This window comes from Rhinolophus hipposideros (genome assembly GCF_964194185.1).
Source record: "Rhinolophus hipposideros genome assembly, chromosome: 16".
In the NCBI taxonomy this organism is placed as follows: domain Eukaryota; kingdom Metazoa; phylum Chordata; class Mammalia; order Chiroptera; family Rhinolophidae; genus Rhinolophus; species Rhinolophus hipposideros.
Genome location: NC_138062.1, coordinates 36,567,757 through 36,586,827, shown reverse-complemented (window position 1 = coordinate 36,586,827; position 19,071 = coordinate 36,567,757). Strand labels below are relative to the sequence as shown.

Sequence of the window (19,071 nt, the reverse complement as noted above, 5' to 3'; positions counted from 1 at the left end):
CTTTTTGCTGTGTCCTCACATGGTGCAAAGAGCATAGAGAGAGAGAAGGCGAGCTCTCTCCTGTCTTTTCTTATTAGGGCACTAATTCCATCATGAAGGTGAAACCTTCCCAAAGGCCCCATCTCCAGATACCATCACATGGAGGATTAGGGGTTTAAAATATGAATTTTGGAGAGACACAAACATTCAGTCCATAGCAGTGTTTTTGAAATCTGGCTTTAAAAAAATGCTCAGCCTATAATGTCTAAGATCTTCTCTTCAACTTCCTCTATTAAGGGAACTCATATGCCACCATCTACATGTGGCGGTTCCCATGATCCATCCAGCCTCAGTACACAATTTCTCCCACAGTGATAACTCGGATCCCAGAGAAATCTTCATAATTTTATCTGATTTCAGGATGACACTCCAAGAACCATTATAGCCTGTGTCACGTTGACCCCCACTCCTTTGCTCCATATTTTCAACAGCTGAACAATGGGGAAAGTATTTCTTGGCTGCATTCTCGTGTCATGATTTTATTCAAGGTGCAGCTGTGCATTGTTCTTTGGGTCCAATATCCAAGGCATTTGCCCCCAAATGTAAGGTGAATTAAACCAGATTGCCTAGCACCTCCTTCAAAGTTTGTCTCAACATGGTGGCCCATCCAAAAGAAACAGAGATGTGTCACCAAAAATATCTTAATGAAAAAAGTATTTTCCTGTTTTATTAGAGGCTCTTAAGGGATAGAGTGGAGTGATTCACACAATGCTTCATAGAGCTGAACTTTCTGTAAGTCTTCTCGTAAGGGCTCCAGAGCCAAATAGCACAGCACAGAGTTTCCCTTCGAAGAAGGGGGTGTAGAAGAAAAATGAATGCTTATACTTTAGGATGGGTGTCTCTGAAACCATGGAACTCAAAAAGCTCTTTACACTATCCCCATATAGTATTCAGAACTGCCAGGCTTATGTCATAAAGAAATTCATCTTGCTCATGTAATGGCTGAAAGTCCTGCTTCTTAAATGTCTTTTCTTCGCCAGCTTCCTTTGCTAACAAGTAGAAAATAATGAAAATATTCTGGGAGATGGTATGACAGAAAGACTAATTTCTAACATCACTCTGTGAAATGCATTACATGTGCTTACACCTTTCAAATGCCTATGTCTGTCCTTGTAAGGTGACCAATCATCCTGGGTTTCATTAGGACAGAGGGATTTCTTGGCTAACAGGGTGGTCAGTGCTGAAAACAGGCAAGTGCGGGACAAACCCACATGAGATGGACGCCCTAGTTCCATGCCCAATATGAATAAAGACACTGAGGGTATGTAGTATCACTAAGGAAATGTCTGGACTGAGGCACCATATGGTTTTGATGGCAGGGCTGCATCAAAGAGCATAGACTGTAATGCTTTTCAGAACTCCCCCAGCTCTGTATCCTGCTCCCCAGCTCTAATCTTTACCTATCCACGTCATCTTTTGCTCATCTTTTGGATGTGTGTCAACACTCTCTACAGTTAATTGTACTACATCCTGTACTCCGGATAACATTGCCAGAAATCAATGCAGGTTTTAGGTTTGGCTGCAAGGATCTGGTTGTGAAACATACATGTTTGTATTTGAGAGGAAAGTGGTAGAGAGAAGAATCCTACCTCCTTTGGCTGATGTGTGAAGTGAGCTCAGTACTACACATTCAGATAGAAAGGAATTAGGAGGAATGAGCCGCTGGGATTACCCCAAGTCTTCCAGGAGATACAGAGTGTGCCCCAAGTCATGCTGGCTATAAAGACTAGAACTCATTATGGATAAAAGTGGGAAAATTAGATTAAACTAATTCATGGGCATATGTCCAAAGATTATTTAAAAACATGGTAGTGGTGCCACATAAATAATGCATGGATCCCAAAATGCCATGCCAACGTTGAGAAAATAAACTTGAGTCGTACGTACAGCTCTGATCCAGTTGCCCTGAAGCCCTAAGAGTGTTGTTCTTCTGGTTTGTAGCGGGGGATTTATTTAAAGGCTGGAGAATTTGGTTTCGGCTGTTCTTTCTCTGCTTAAGTAATGTCATAAGTAATGTCCATCAGATGTAAATCTGTCTCTGTGGATGGCGCCTTTACTTGAGCAGAGAACCTCCAGTCTCATGAAGAGACTGAAGAGTCTCTTTACCTCTTGGTTTGGTTTCTGCCTCTTGTTGTTGTTTTTTTTTCCTATCATATAAGCAAAAGTGCTGGACTTTAATATTATTAAAAAAGACACTGTACACTATGTTACTCATATTTAAAAAGGAATAATCGCAAAAAATTAATGGGAGACCCATGACAGTGACAGCTGCACTAGAAAGAAGCCTGAAGTCCAAAACAACAGCCCCCAGACCCAGAGAAGGAGGGAGCAACTCCTCTGGCTGGCTGCTAGATGGCTTTTGCCAAAGATTTTTTCTTCTCTGGAAATTGCTCATATGTGTATCATACATGTTTGAAATAGCTTTCTCTAATTTGGAAAACCATAAAGCAGCAATAAACAAACGGAACTCTGGTGAAATCCCCTTTACAAGTACCGTGCATGCTTTTACAAGTGTTTGTTAAATGATTTCCTTTGCTTTTGCTTTTGTATAGTGAATTTTCAGTGCTCACCTACAATTCCAGATGTGCTTGGGTCCCTGTCCTGTCAACTAACTTGGGTATATTTTTCACTATTATTATTATTACTATTATTATTTGTTAAGATCATAAGAAAAGAACTTAATGCTGAAAAAGGAGCCCAAAATACAATGAAATGAAATCAATCCTAATAGCAAAGGTCTTTCTTCTTTTAAAAAGCCTGTGTTTCTCCACAGTCCTACAGGGTAAATCAGAGCCGTGTGGGACAGTGCCATTTCAATGAGCTATTTGTGTTGTCCAAAGCTGAGCACAGGCCTCAAAAGCAGCAGCAGTGATATTGTCAAAAGGCTAGATGTATTTAAAACATGATGGCAGCAAGTCTTCAAATGTGAGGGGTAGCTGGAGCCAGTAATCATTAGTACATGGATATAAAGAGGTTGATTGATTAGTGTTACATGATTAAAGGGATAGGCTAAGAGAATGAAATAAACTGCTCTCTATCAAGTTTGGCTCTTATTTCTTGCGTCTTTTGAGTACTATTGTCCTAATTCCTAGAGAAGATGGTAAGTTAAAAAAGATTATAAAATATCCCTTTTAAAAATTCGTATAAAAAACATTAAGAATAGAAATCATATTCATGCTTCAGTTTCACACACTTTCTGTCCAAACATCATGAAAATAAATATGTGATTTTTTTTTTATTGTTCAGAGCTCCATTGTGGCCTGTACCACAAAGGGCTCAGGTATCAGACAAGGAAAAAATCATTTATCTTCATTACCGTCTATCCACACATACTTTGGGTAATCATGAAGACATTCTCCTTACCGTTTCACAAGGAAAATAACAGAACTTGGGGTCTGAGTGTTAGTATCTGGTCTGAGTGCATTGAGTGGCAAAAGGAATTCTTAAGTACTGACATGACATTTCAACAGGGCACGAAGAGATAGGATTTACATTCCTTCTTGGATTAGGTTTTGTTTTTGATATTCATTCTCTTTAGATAATCAAAAGCAGCTCCACCAATGGTAGATTGGACATGTAGCAATAGCAGTGATCCTCAGGGCGAAACGCAGTGATGTCTGAGATGACATCTAAAAGACCAAGTAGCTGCACCCCAGCTAAAGGGGGTGCTTGTGATTCTTCTCGCATTGTCTTTGAGGTGTCAGTCACCAAAGCAATGAATGTCAGTTGTTCTGAATCCCACCGGTGACTCGCTCTGAAAAACATATCAACAGGAGCCTTCAGTTTTAAATAATAACTGCCTTGTGGTCAAACAGGGGAAGGATAGCCCAGTCAATTTATGAGGTCTCTGCCTTCAAGTTATGGATGAAAAGAGTTTGTTGCCAGCTGAGAAAGGTTATTTATGATGCGATTATTAAAGAAGGAATGATAGCATTACCATATCTTTCTGTCTCTCTCTGTCTCTCTGTCTCTCTCTCTCTCTCTGTCTCTCTCTCTGTCTCTCTCTCTGTCTCTCTCTCTCTCTCTCTTTCCAACAGTCCTTGGGTTTTGATGACTGCTACAGAATTTTTTTTTTCTGCCTCCTTTTGGCTATAAGTTTAAACTGGGTTGTATTAAGGAGTCAACCTTAATTCTGTGACCAATATATCTGTAACCATAAAAATCATGCCTTCATTCTGTATACGCCTCCACCCTGTCTTCTAACTTGTTTTATTGTAAACCATATGGAGAAGGGATTCTAATGACGGCATGCATCTTTTGGATGGTCAAGGCTTTTCTCATTTCAGGCCTTAAAGATCAAAACAAAATCAAAATCTACATTAGATAATTTTTAAAGAATGAATCCCAAACTTGAAAAATAGTCCAAATTAATTCAGCATAGGGAGGTTGACAGAATTAAAAGATTATTTTGCTGATTACATCCTCTTTTATACAAAAGATCATTTACTTGCTTTTCTTTCAGACGGAAAACTCCACCACAAGCTGCTAGACAAGCAGGTTAGATAACAGATGTAATTTTACAGATTTCATCACACCAGCTTTTCTTTATTCGTGGTTTCTAACTGGAACCTCATATAGTATTTCTCAAAAGGTTAGCAAGTCCCTAATCATTTGCATCAAAATCACCGGAGTGAAGAGGTAGGCTGCTTGAACAAAAGGAAGATTACTGGGCTCCACCTCAAATCTACTAAACCAGAATCTTTACTAGTGGCTCCAAGAATCTGAATTTTTAGCAAGCTTCCCAGGTGATTCATAAGACCCTAAAGTCTTGGTAATAACTGCCGTGGGACTCCTAAGAGATTCCACAATGGAGACTGTAGCAGGATTGCTGATTGCTTAGCCCAAAGCCAGTTCTGAGTTTAGCCAGGTGCCTGGTTCCCTAACATTAGGTGTGGCCCTTTGACTACTAAGTCCAGACCACCATGGAGATGCAAGCAGAAGTGCTGTGGGTACCGTAAAAGACAGCTGATACATGCCCTTTTTCTTACCTGCTTCTTCCTTCCTCCTGGCTGACACTCAAGCAGACCTTAGAAATGAGGTCACGATGATGCCATAACGGAACCAAACTTCCTATTTTGAATCTCTTTTACATGACAGAGAAATAGATGTCTGTCTGTTTAATTTGCAATTCACTCATTTTTGTCTTTTGTTTTCAGTTGGGAGTTGAGTAGATGTTATACGCAGCTGAACAGGATGCTAAATGACATAGACACCAAGAAAAGTAGTCTGCTTTCCCTTACGTCATCCTAGGACCTGTTTATTACCTATCAGTAGATAAGCTGATTTCTTATGAGCAAGCAGTCCCACTGTGGGCATTTGGAGATGGGTTCCCTCACTTTTGGATTCAGAGCTTCAGCAGCTCCTGAGTCACCAGAGCAGGAATCAGAGCTGACTGAGGTGTGAGGGTCTCTGCAACCTTGTACAACCTATCAGAGTTCAAGAAAGAATATAATGAGGTGATTAAGAGCAAAGACTACAGGAAGACTCAGACTCCCTGGGGCCGAATACTGGCCTCTCACTTCTTTTTCATGGGCTTTTCTGCAAATTACCCAACTCCTTCAAACATTAGTGTCCTGCACTATAAAATGAGGGTATTTATAAAACCAGCCTTACAAGGTTATAATGAGAATTAAATGATATATATATATAAAATATTGCACATTCATAATAATTTCTCTCAGTAAAGGATAACTATTATGATTGTTACAAAAACTGTACAAGCCATAATGATACAGGTAATCTGCAAGAATAATATGTCAAAGCATCTCAAAAATCTTTCAGTTACACACCCATTTTAATCACTATTTTACCCCTTTTATTGCACAAAAAGAATTTTTGAAAGGCCAGCTGTATTCACATATTATGAGCAGAAATCTCTTCTAAATATGGTGGATATACATGGTTGGCCAGGAGTAGGGGGAGGGAGCTGTACTAATTTCTTCATGGTTCGAAGCTCTTAGATTGTATCAAAAATGCTACCTGTCACTTCTGCCCAGCCATGAGAATGAGTTCTTTCCTCCAAGGTAGACAATGGGTACTATGAAATATGTCTGTGTTTATTCACAAGCTTCACTCCTGCTTAATTCCTCAGTTGTATCATCTTTTAGGTCTTTATAAATCCTTGTACATATTTCTTTCACATGAACATGCTGTCTTAGATTCTATTTTAGGTTTCTGGAGGTGACAATAATTTTCATCACGCTCTTAATACAACATAACTTATCTGTACTTCGTACACTATATACAGTTTTTAATGAGGTGAATGCCCAACCATGACCAGGCCCTGAGTGCTCCTTTCTTTCTGAGCAGCCGCTATGTGCCAGGTCTACATTGGGTGTTGACCTACAGCTATGAACAGACTCATGGAGCCCACCCTTCTACAAGAGAGTCATGTAATACAAAGACACAAAATATCTTTGATAGGTGGTGGGAAAGCAGAGTCTAATGAGGGAAGAAGACTTTCTGAGGCAATAGATGATGTAAGAGCTAAGACTTGAAGAATGGGTAGAAACTGCTGCAAAGGCCCTAGGTGTGAAAGGAGTCGATATGGACCATGAACTGAGAGGAAAAGAGCAGAATGGTATGTAGAAGAAAGATGGAGGAGATGGAGAAATAAGCAGCAGCCACATCAGGCATGTCCTGTGGAGCATTTAGATGACTTTTGTTTTTAATCTAATCTCAATGGGCAGCCACTTAGTTGTTTTAAACAAGGGAATGACCTAACTCCATCTGAATGTTAAGATGATGACACCTGCTGTTGTGGGCATAACCTGCCAGAAGGCTCTTCAGTTGTCTGGGCTGGAAAGAACGGTGGTCTAGACTGGGCTGGCAACAATAGAGTTGGAAAAGTTTGGGCATCTGCTATTTCTCACACTGTGATGGGGAATCTTTCAATAAAACCACCTCAGACCTCAGATCTATGGAGCATTACCAGTGAGAATGAGAATGACTGAGGAATCTGTGTTTATAATTTATAACAAGCTTCAGGGTTATCTTACATACACCATATTTGAGAAGTCTGATTAGGATTGAACTGACACTTCTGAATCTTATTGCTGATGGATTCCTTAAAAGAACAAAATCTAGGCAGCTGGGTTCAACCCAGGCCTCGTCTTCTGTAAGCATTCAAAAACATCAGCTATAACTGTAACCAAATTTAGTCTTAAACAAAAACATGTTGATTCATAATGAAAAATATAGTTCTCCTGACCAACGATCGTAGAATGTGCACTTTAAGCTTTTTCAGTGATCGCGATGAGTTTGTGCAAATCCATCCACACATTTTCGTGATTCATAACATAAATGTTCAAGACTAGTGGATGAAACACACAACCTGCTGCCATGGAATGGAGCAAATTTAACTGAATCCAAGCCTCAAACCACCCTAGCTCCAAGTTAGCAATGTAGTCAACAGGCTTGATTAATGATACTTAATTTCTTTTTTGCATTAATGGTAGTTCCAAAAAAATTATCCTCCAGTGGGCAAAAAACCAGGGAACCCAACCAAAAGATGTCTAAATTATATTGCTTGATGAAGAAAAGTAAGTCACAGTAATACAGAGAGTATAATGTTAGGCCATGGTCAGATTTGCATTTTCTAGGTAAGTCTGGGGGCCATGTGGAAGCAGGAATACAGCCTGGCACAAGCACATACCACACCCAGGCTGTGCAAACTACCCTGCACACCCTGACTTTCTCCCAACTGAGAAAGCAGCACGCTTGTCAAGACAGGTGTCTAGACTTCAGATTCAGACTCTGAATAAATTGTGGATGCAGAATTTTTGTCAGAATTGAGTAACATGGAGTGTACAAAAGTACAAGTAGACAGAACTCAACAAATGTTATTTCCCTCACTCCTCTTTTTTAATAAATATGCTATTCTAGACTAGCACTACTCAAAGTAGGTTTTGAGGTTCATTTCCATCAAGCCACTGAGGGTACTGCTTTAAAACACAAATCCCTGATCCCTCCTCTGACCCTCTCACTCCAAGTGGTAGGACCTGGGAATCTGCATTTTATCAAGAACCATTTGATTCTGACACACAGAACTTGAGAATCACACTGCAGGCTAGCAGATACCTACTTAATTATTCTGCAGCTGTTTCAAATGCATATGCTTTTGTTTTGTTTTGTCTTTTTCTCTTCCCCAGTCCTTGATAAACCTCTGAAAGTTTCAGCCTGGGCCTTCCATCACATAATGCAGTAAAGGTTGGGTTCAATAAACAATAAATAAATACTTGATTGATCTAATGGCATGCAAATAACATTGTTATGTGAAACTTCTCTCTTGACTACTGAATAGTTTCAAGACTTACCACTCATTCACTATTGTCATTGCTTTATAAATCCTTCTCTGAAGTTGATTTCTGGGGAAAGGGAGAAAATCACCAGCCTCTAGGTAGAGAGCTGTGGAATCCCACCTGGGAGCCATGACAAAACACCAACCGGAATGAGAAAGGCTGGATGCCTGGCTCCTGTTTCCAGCTCCTTAGCATTCTATCTTCCACCCCAGGCTTGAAATTTGGGTACTAGAAATATTTCTCTTATTTGCTCACTTTATGCTTTTCTGTTTATGGAAACAGCCTTTTTATCTGGAACTCGGATTCATTTTCAACAATTACTAGAAGACTATATTTCCATATTTCCTTGTTGGGTGTGTAAATCCTTCTCCCAAATGTGTAAGGATCCCATGACAAGTGGTAAAAGGTATGACTCTCTTGCCCCTGGCTAACTTTTCTCTTGGCAAGTGTGACCCCATGGGGTCATCATTTCGTTAGGTGGCAGATGAGCTGCCTGGGCTGTGAATTCCAGTGACTTGTGACCCACCTTTGCTTCTCAGAAGCTTATCATTCTGAATTTATGTAGGAATAACATGCTGTGTAAATCTACCATGAAAGCCCTGTGCAGGCAAAAGAGGGAGCGATTCTTCAGGTCTGTGAACACATGCTTCATCCATTTGACTTATATGGGCACCCTAGGGCTTTTATTTGGGCCAAAAAGTGGAAGCCAAGCTTTCATTGTAAACAGATGGTGCTGCTAACAAGGAAAGTAAAAAATTCTTCCAGTCATTCTCCCACACTAGAGACCTGAAGAAAGTTCTGCTTTAAAAACAAACAAAATTATCGAACACTCCCTCTTTCCATACTCCATAGGCTCTAGGTTAACACACACACACATACACACACACACACACACACACACACACACACCCCTTCACAAAAGACAAAATCTGGTCTTCATTTCTTACTTTCTCCCTACTTTTCCATCCTCTCCCCAGGCCACATTTGACATTCCTTTGGTATAGATACTATAAATATAAAATGAACAAACTCAGTCCCAAATCATGAGGGGGCTTTTCTTTGCATGACCACAACATAAGCATTTGTCCATCATTCTGGGATTTTTACGAAACCTCTAAGAATGTTCACAATTCCATCTTGCTCAAACAATGTCTTGTGCATTGGCAGGATTCAGATGTTGAATGTTGGGACAACTCGGGACTTTCTGGTTAGAACAAAACATAGTCTTGAGGTGTCTTGATGGGAAGGATTTCCATGTATTCCCCCCTTTTGCCTTCTTTTTCTCAGCCCAGAAAAAGAAATGTGGAAATTCTTATGTTTTCTTTACCATAAGGCAATTTGAAGTTGATTGGAATCTCCCACTCCCTAACCCCAAAAGAGAAGTAGCATTATTATGCTGTAATTGGGTCTTTACTTAAATTTCTCCATGAGGTAGCATCTTGTTACATAACCACTTTGTGCTTTTAAATCTGAATGTCATTGATAACCATCTCCTGACAGGTCACACTCCTGGGGCCTGCGTTTGATCATCCGGATTCCTGAGATGCTCTTTTTGAGCATTCCGCAGGAAAATGACACTGGAGGCTTATCTGGTCACTCACACCTTGGGGCACGACCACACTCAAGCTGTCTGAAAGAGATGAGGATCTCTTTTACTTTAAACATGTCCCCAGAAAAGCATATTCCATGACCTTCCTAAGTAAGCTCTCCAGTGTTTCAACAAAGTTAGCATTTTCAGAAGAGAGTTAAACCTACTATCACTTTACTTAGAATTCATTTGAAACTCTGTCTTCTGGGCTCTAGAAAACATCTGTCTCAGCATCAAGGCCTTTCTGTACTGTACCTGAAAGCTGCATCGTCCGTCCATTTGTGTAAGAAATGATGAGGACATAAAACCTTACCTCAGTCTTTCCCATCTGTTGAACGGGGATACTGCTCTGCCAAACTCAGTATTATTGGGAGTATCAAAAGAGATCATGTGTCAGGCTGCCTCAGTAAGGTATCCTTTGTATCACTACCAAAATAATCATTCTAAAGTGGAGTCTGGAAGTAGTTGTTTAAATGTACTTGATTATAAAAACAAAAATAACAGGAACTCCAGAAAAATACTGTAAATGTAAGCCTAAATGACAGATGCAAACATTTTGTTCATGAAATAGCATGTAAGCAAACTAGATGTTGGGATCTCACAGAGCACAAGGAAAAAAATTCTCTCTCCCAAAATGAAGAACTCACTTGAAGGGCAATATCAGAAACCTGCATCCATTATTTTGTAACACCTGGTGCAGGAGCCCAGTGAGCAAGATTGGAGGCAGTGGATTACATCACAGAATAAAACCCTGGACAGAGAGACACATGTAGATAAAAGTGATTCAGAAAGTATGACTGGGAAAGAGTAAGAAAAGAAATTAAAGGGAATTTAATTTCTTTTAAATTAATAGGGAAATTAAAAATAAAGTTATGAATTTAATATCAGATAAGGGAGACTTAATTAGGCAAAGGGAATTAAAAATAAAATAAGGTTATGAATTTAGTATCAGATAAGGAGGAATTCAAGCCAACCAATAATTTTTTAAAAGGGTACTTTATAATGTTAAGTGATAAAATTTAAAATGAAAGTGTAACAATTGTGAATATATAGTCACCAGATAACATACAGCCACCTTATAAAGCAGAAATTACAGAAGATGCAAGGAAAAATATACAGAAATGAAAACTCTCACAATCTATGATAAATCAAGATAAAATACTTGGAGTATAAGGAAGACATAAATACATAATAATAAGATATATGTTATTCAATTCTGTACTCTGAAAATATAGACACCCCCATTTTTTCAAGTGACCAAGAAACATACATGAAAATTGGCCATCAATTGAGCCACAGACTGTCAATCGATTCCAAAAGATAGAAACATTACAGACAACATTCGTTGATCGCAATACAATAAAACAAAAAAATTGTTACAAAATCTCAATTATGAATATAAGTGCAAAAATTCTGTATAAAATATTAACAAATAACATCTACCAGCATATTGAAAAAAATACTGTGATTAAGTGGAATTTATTTCAGGAATGCAAGGATAGTTCATTGCTAAGGAATTTAGTATGTTCCATCAAATTCATAGATCTAAGGAGAAAATTGTATGATCATTTCTAAAGATATTAAAAAGAAGCATTTGGACTAAAGATAATAGTCATACTTGAAGTAAAGCCTTCAATAAAATAATGATAAATTAACATTTCCTTAGCATAATAAAATACATCTTTCCCAGTCCAAAGTCCACATCATGCCTATTGGGGAAACACTGGAGGCATTCCCATGAAAATCAAACATAAGACAATGACCACTATCGTTACTGCTATTTAACGTAGTACTTGACCTAATAAACAATGAAATTAGAAAAGAAATTAAAAATATAAAAATTAGAAAGCAGAAAGTTAATCTTTCTTTTCACACGATATTATTACATGGTTAGGAATATAAGAGAACTGAGAAATACCTATAAACAATAAGATAATTTAGTAAGATAGAAGGTACAAAATGAACACCCTATAATTAGATGATTATATCCAGTTGGAAGATGTAATGAGAGAAAAGACTCCATTTACAGTAGTAATAAAAAGATAAAATAGCTAGAAAGAAATGTAACAATAAATGTCCGAGGCACATATGAAGAAAACTGTAAAACATTCCTGAAGGCCAAAAAAATAAGATTTGAACAAATTAAAAGATGTACCTTTTTCTTGGCTAGGAAAACTTGACAATGTAAATATATTGATTTTCTCCAATTATCTAACTTTAATTCTAACTTAAAAAATAACAATAAGGGTTTCTATTGTTATTTGTTCACTTTGAAGTTCATAAGGAAAAACAGGAAACTCTGAGAAAGAAGAGCAATGAGAGAATAAGGCCCAGGATATATTAAAATTAAAAGCCTCAATAATTCAGTTTGGAAGTGGCACTTGGAGCTAAGAGATCAACCAAGGAAACAGAATAAAATGTCCACAATAGACCCAACTCTATACAGGAATTTAATACATGTTAAAAATGGCACCTCAGGGCAGTAAGTAAAAGATTACTATTGTAAAGTGGTAGTAGGACAAAGTGCAGGCAACAGAGGCTCAAATGGGCAAGTAGGACTACAGCCAACTTGAAAAACTTCTGTGCATCAAAGGACACAATCTACAGAGTGAAAAGCCAGCCTAAGGAATAGGAGAAAATATCTGTAAATTATATATCTGATAAGGGATTAATATCATAATATATAAATAATTCTTACAATTCAACGACAACAAAAAATAACCTGATTAAAAATTGAGCAAAGGACTTGAATAGACATTTCTCCAAAGATGATATTCAAATGGACAACAAGCATATGAAAAGATGTTCAACATCATTAATGATTAGAGAAATTCAAATCAAAACCACAATGGGATATCACCTCACACCCATTAGACTAGTCACTATCAAAGCACAGAGAGAGAGAGAGAGAGAGAGAGAGAGAGAGAGAGAGAGAGAAAGAGAACAGAAAATAACAGCATTCGCAAGGATGTAGAGAAATCGAAAACCATGTGCACTGTTGGTAGGAATGTAAAATGGTGCAGCTGCTATTGAAAACTGTATAGAGGTTCCTCAAAAAATAAAAAAATAGACATCATATAATGCATCAATCCCAATTCTGGGTTTGTATCCAAAAGACTTGAAAGTAGGATCTCAAATAGATATTTGCTCACCTATGTTCATAGTAGCATTATTCACAATAACCAAGAGGTTACAGGAATTTAAATGTCCATCCATAGATGAATGGATAAACAAAATGTGGTCTATCCATACAATGGAATATTATTCAGCCTTTAAAAGGAAGGAAATCCTGTCAGGTGCCACTACATGGATAAATCTTGATGGTAAAGTTTATGTTATGTGCTTTTAAAAAAAGTTTTAAATTTTTGAAGTTATTTTTTTTTAAGTGGTAGTGGAACAGCAAGATCATTAATTGGAACAAAATAAAGCGTGATCCATACCTAATAAACTTAACAGGATAAAATACTAATGGACCAAATGTTCAAATGTAAAAACATAAAATCACTAGAGTATGTGGTAGAGGAAAGGCCTTTGTACATACTTTCTGTGACTACATAAAAATTAGAAACTTTTGCATGTCCACAAAATACCATAAGCCGAGTCAAAAGCCAAACAACAAAATGAGAAAGCAATCTGTAACTCATAACACAATGGGATAATTTTCTTAATACATATGGAGTTTCAAGAAATCTAGAAAGAAATAGACCCAGAACTTAATAGAATATGGGGAAAGTATATAAACAGAGGGCACAACAAAGGAAATAGAATTGGCTCTTAAACATATGAAGACATTGCTCAATCTCACTCAAAATCAGAGAAATGCGAGTCAAACTATTCTGAGACATCAATTTCCACCTATCAGATTGGCAAACGCCCAGAAGTTTGATTACACATTCTGTTGGCAAGGCCGCAGGGAAGTAAGCACTAGTCAACATTGTTTGTGGGAGAATCAACTGGCGTAGCCCTTTGAAGGGCAGTTTGGCTATATCTAGCAAAGTTAGAAATGCAGAATCCAGGAATCCCACTGTGAAATTAATACCATAGATATACTTGCACAAGTGTAAAATGTTATATTGTGGTAGTTTGTAATATTGTTTAACAGCAAAATATTGGAAAGAACTCAAACGTCTATCATCAGGGCCTGATATAATAAATTGTGGTGCATTTATCTAAGGAAATGTATATAGTTCTGCACATAGTATTTTTGAGAAAAAAAGAAGGAAGAGTAAGGATTTATATTTGCAGATACATGCATAAAGAAACCTGGAAGTCTACAGAAAACACGAATATCAGCAATTTACCTATGAGATGTATGGACTAGACCTATGGGAAACAGTGGTGGGAAGGAGACTGCAGTGTATATACCTTTATTTAAATTAGATCAATGTGTCACTTATTCAAAACATTCAGTTACACACACACACACACACACATACATGCTGATGTGCTGGTCCTCAGACAGACCCTAATTCAGTAGTTCTGAGTAGCACTCAGGGAATCTGCATTTTCCATAAGTTCCCCCCATCCCCCTCTGAAACTCCTGCTCCACAGATCACACACTTTGAGAACACTGTCACCATTCCCTCTCCTGACCCAGGAAGCTCTATAGAACCGTCAGCATTGGCACAGTTCTCATTTGGAGTGCAAGCAAATGGGCAGGGCACAGAAACAAAAGGCAGAGTTACCAGAAACATTTCACACCACTAATAGCTGCCACCCAAAAGAGAGGCTCCTTGTGTAGATGGTGTGCAGGGACTGCACAAACTTTATCCACCCCTTCAGTCTCATCTGCACAAGCAAACAGGACCACTGAAGGGGGTGTCATCTTTGACAAAGACATTTAATATGTTGGATGTCTCCAGCACATTGCACACTGGAAAAATGTTCACAGCTTTAGCAAAGGCAGCTGAAGGGGCTACTCGGGTTTCTGTGCTGGTGCTGACCACATACTGAACCCCTAACCCCAATGTTTTGTCCTGCTTTTGCCTGGGCATTTTAATCTATAAAACGCTTCTCTAATTCACAGAGGAAAGATTGTTCTAACACCCCTTCCTGGAGATGAGAAAGGTAGTTAGAATCTGAAATGAATCTTAGTGAGACCCACCTGACAAGGCCACCTTGCTTTACAGTGATGCCTTTCAGATGAACAAAAGCACTTAACTCAGTTATTCAGTGACTCTAGTAAAACTCTACAAATGAAGTGTAGAGTTACAAAATAAAAGGACCTAATGACATACAAGAAGAGACTGAACCTGCCAAACCCAGAATATTTTCAGTTTGAAAAACAAACTCATCCTTACTAACTTTACATTGATTCTCAAAGGAAGGGGGGAATTTAATAATGGAGAAAAATAACTTCAATATTTCATTACTTGTCACTTCCTCAGGATAATAAAAATGGGCTAAAGATACATAGTAAACTCTCATCATTTTATTTTCATTTAAAAAAAAAAGATGTTTTGTTTACATTATCTCTATTTTGGATCTCCCTACGTAATTCTATTTCAGGAACACACTTTCTGATACGTTTTCTAATTCACTTCAAGAATTTGTCATTCCTTTGACATTTTATATGCTACACTAAAATTAATAGCTTCATGGGTCCCTTATGAGTCTCTTTCTTAAATTTCCAAATACAATCCTGGGTTTCTGTTTCCCATGACAAGCAATTCTGTGATTTGAAGACAGAAAACAATGGAAAGAGTGAAATAATTTTTTAAAATGCTTTAAAATTAGGCCCTATCTGCCAATGGGTTACAGTTGGCAATAGGTAAGTCTTTATTAAATGGGTTTGGTTTTTATTTCTCACATTGTCTCCATAATATCTGTGCAGTGACTAAGTCACGATGACATAATGCGGCAGAGAAAGACTGTAGGACAAGCAGACATATGCACATGTTCAGCTCTCAATGAGTTGCAACCTTGGGTCTGTTCCTAGATATTGGTGGAAAGACTTGATTAATGACAGACTTGTTCAACATAAAAAAGAACAAAAAACAGATTTATTCTTGGCATTTCTTTTCCTAGGGGCTTCATGTGTAATGTAGTAATTAATTTATAGCTTTGCAGTTAAGGCAGCATCAGAGAAGCAATTTAATTCACGAGAAATAACGTAGATGGGGAGTGTAACTGAAAGATCCCCATCCCTGCGTGGAAGGGTATATAAGGAAGTTCAAGATAGAAATGGATGTATTTTATAAGTGAAACAATTTCACTACTAGTCACCACCTGGATTTCCCTCCAAGGTGTCTTGGTCGAGTAAATGAGCAGAGGTCTTTAAGAAACGCTTCAGACCCCAGCTGAACTAGGTTTAGAAAGCGTGGGTGGAACTCGCTTATTACCTTCTCCACGGGTGATTGCAATCCCCCGAAGCAAAAGTCTTTGTAAGTGTTATAAGGGCTTGGAGTAAGGGGAGATGGCTCGCCCTCAGTCCCCTCTCAGTGTTATTTCTGGAAGTTAGCAGCATTCCTCCCCTGGACACACCCTCTCCCCCTCCCCAGCAGCCCCCTCGCGGACACCCCCGTGCACACGCGGCCCCTCGGCGAGACGCGGCGCCCTCGGCGCGGCTGCAGTCGGGCCGCCTCCACCGAGCCTGCTCGCGGCTGCCTGGCCGCCAGGAGGCTTCCCGGGAGCCCCCGGACGCGAGGACGTCTTCCTCGTATCCTGCACGGCGCCAGGCTTTTGGCCGCTCGGCTGCCCGTTCCTTTTCTGTATTGCATTCTGCCACCGAGACGGAGTTCAGAGCCCTGCAGTTGCAAGCTGGGACTAGCTGCGATCTGAAAGACCCCCGAGAGGAACTTCTTCAGGGGCAGAGGGTGTTTCCTGCGCAGCTGGTAAGTGAGAGCGTTGCATGTGTGGAGCGGTGCAGGCAATAATGCTGTGCAGCGAGCGTGTCGGGGCAGTGGCATGCGGGTCCTCCCGTGTGCTGGGGGTTTACTGGTGGCGGGCTCAGAAGCCCGTCGGCCGCCACGGCTTTCCTCTGACCGCTTGTAGGGGGCGGGGTGGTGGGTCCCGCTCCGCGCGACTTTGCTGTTGTTAGAGTTGGGTGGGGGAGGGGAGACAAGCGTGAGGTTGAATTCCCTCCCCCCCCCCTTTTTTTTTTCACATTTAAAAGAAAAAGGATATTTTGATAGAAGTTTCTCTTTCAAGCGTGTATCTGCCTGGAGCGGTTTGCACCAGGTTGGTTTGTACCCTTTCTAATTCCTTTGTAATCTGCTCCGTTCCGGGTTGAATTAGGAGGAAGCTTTCGCAAAGCAAGCAGTCTCTGACAGCCTAATTGCTGCTTAGTTGCCCAATGAACTTTAGCTGGAAACCCTTTAACGGCAGGTTGTGGTGATTATTTTTTTTCCCCCCATGACAAATCTGGGCGTTTTCACACCTGTTGCTCTTCAGTGGCCTGAAAGTTGTTTGTTTGTGTTTTGTTGGGTTTCACTTGATTGCAGTCCCTTGTCTAACAAATTCAAATGTCCCATTCGCCTTCTCTTGTTCTCGAAGCCCTTTGGATGGGGTCCCTGCCGTCGTTAGAATTCAGTTGGCTGTGTTTCTCAGGGAACAAGTGGCAGGCAGAATACAATAGGGAAGAATGCATTCCTGATGACTCGTCTACCATGGAAAGACTACACTGAAAAATTGACATTCTGCATTCGTTTTTATGGAAAGCACGCTGCCACTATTTTTTATAAAGATCCATTTTGGTGAATTCTTGAAATGAGCTAATCCAGAGGTAACCAGCATGCCTTTTAAAGAGAGATTTCCCCCAATCTCCCTGCACTCCAAGCATAAAGACCCTGACACCTGAGCTGGGCACAGGTGATTAAGTCACCTCTCACTTGACAGCAGATAGGTTGTTGGTGAAGGAGACTGGCAGGGGCAAAGGGGGAGGACCACCTGAGAAGTGGGGGCTGAACTTTGTTTTCAACTTTCTGATGATGAAGAAAATCATCAGGATACTGGAATGTACTTTTAAACACCGGTAGGTTAAGTTGAATTTCTATCCACATGATGGAAAAGACTTTCAATAGCCCTTCCAAGTGGAGCTCAGTGGAATGCTTGTTTATTTCTGTTGCTGATAAATCCATGGGAAATCTCTACTGAACCCAGCAATTTCAGGCAAGTCCTATCTTATAATTGCACACATAATGGCAAACAGGTTATTTCCAGTAACCCAAGAGTCTTGCCTTTTCTCTGACCGTTGCTTTAGAGGTTACATGAAGACATTATGAGCATGCATTTGAGCTTTCCCATCATTCCCCCAACTGAAATGGAAAGTTATCCTTGGGTGTCTGATGAAAAAGGTTATTGCCAGATACATTACCAGGCTATAAAATAACATGTTTCTGAGAAGATTATAGCTACTAGACATTAGTGTCTCTAGCTGCTATGTAACTTTTCATTGTTCCTTTAGGGAGGAGACCTACTTTAAATTACTACAGTGTTTTCATTTGCTGTTTGTTGTGTGGGTTTGCTGTTTTATATTTTCCTCTATAGAAAAGCTCCCTTCACTCAGGTGAAATCACAGACTAGAATTAGCAGCAAGGATGGTTCTCTGGGGCTAAAATTAGAAAAGTCCATGGGTCTTTTCAGGCATATCCTTCTTGTCTCATAGAAGATTCTGCAGAGTCTGCTTTCAAACTCCCACTCTAGCAATTATTGTAAGCTGATGCTTAAGCACTCTTTAAAATAGCATTTTTATTTGGAGAATTTTTTTCCCCTTGAGCTTTTATCATACTTTACTAATACAGTCTTGTGTTGAATTTTGTTTCTCTGAAGAGCCTAAATACATTTACCCTCAATACATTTACCATTCCTTCAAAGTGTCTATACTCAAATCTTTCAACATTTCCTTTAAAAAAAAAAATTCCAGTGGCACTTGGAAAATAGAAGACTGGGTCCTTGGATGTGATAGCAGATGGCAGTTGCATGAGCTTTGTTTAGGCCCAGGACAAGTGTGGTGTCTCTTAAATTAATCATGAATTAAATAATTGATTTCTCACACCTTCAGCTGCACTTAATTTCCAGCTGTATATTTAAAGATTGGTTTCTTATTAAGGCCTACTTCACTTGGAAATCCTTTCAAAGCCTATCAAGTGATTTTACAGCTGGGTCAGATCCCGTCATAACACACATTATGAAAAGCAGTGACAT

General features: G+C 39.3%; 1 protein-coding gene across 11 annotated transcripts in view; it reads left to right on the top strand.

The window, feature by feature from the left end:
* PALLD (palladin, cytoskeletal associated protein) overlaps positions 1-19,071 on the top strand; it is a 375,682-nt gene that overhangs the window by 106,859 nt on the left and 249,752 nt on the right. For 2 of the 11 annotated variants that reach the window (XM_081075485.1, XM_081075487.1), the window contains exon 1: positions 16,463-16,760. The exons of 5 other annotated variants lie outside the window; for them this stretch is intronic. The gene's annotated coding sequence lies outside the window, so the exon portion shown is untranslated. Of the gene's footprint in view, positions 1-16,462; positions 16,761-19,071 lie in introns of those variants that run through there. 4 more of the 11 variants (XM_081075486.1, XM_081075488.1, XM_081075476.1 and 1 more) reach the window with 3 other exon arrangements.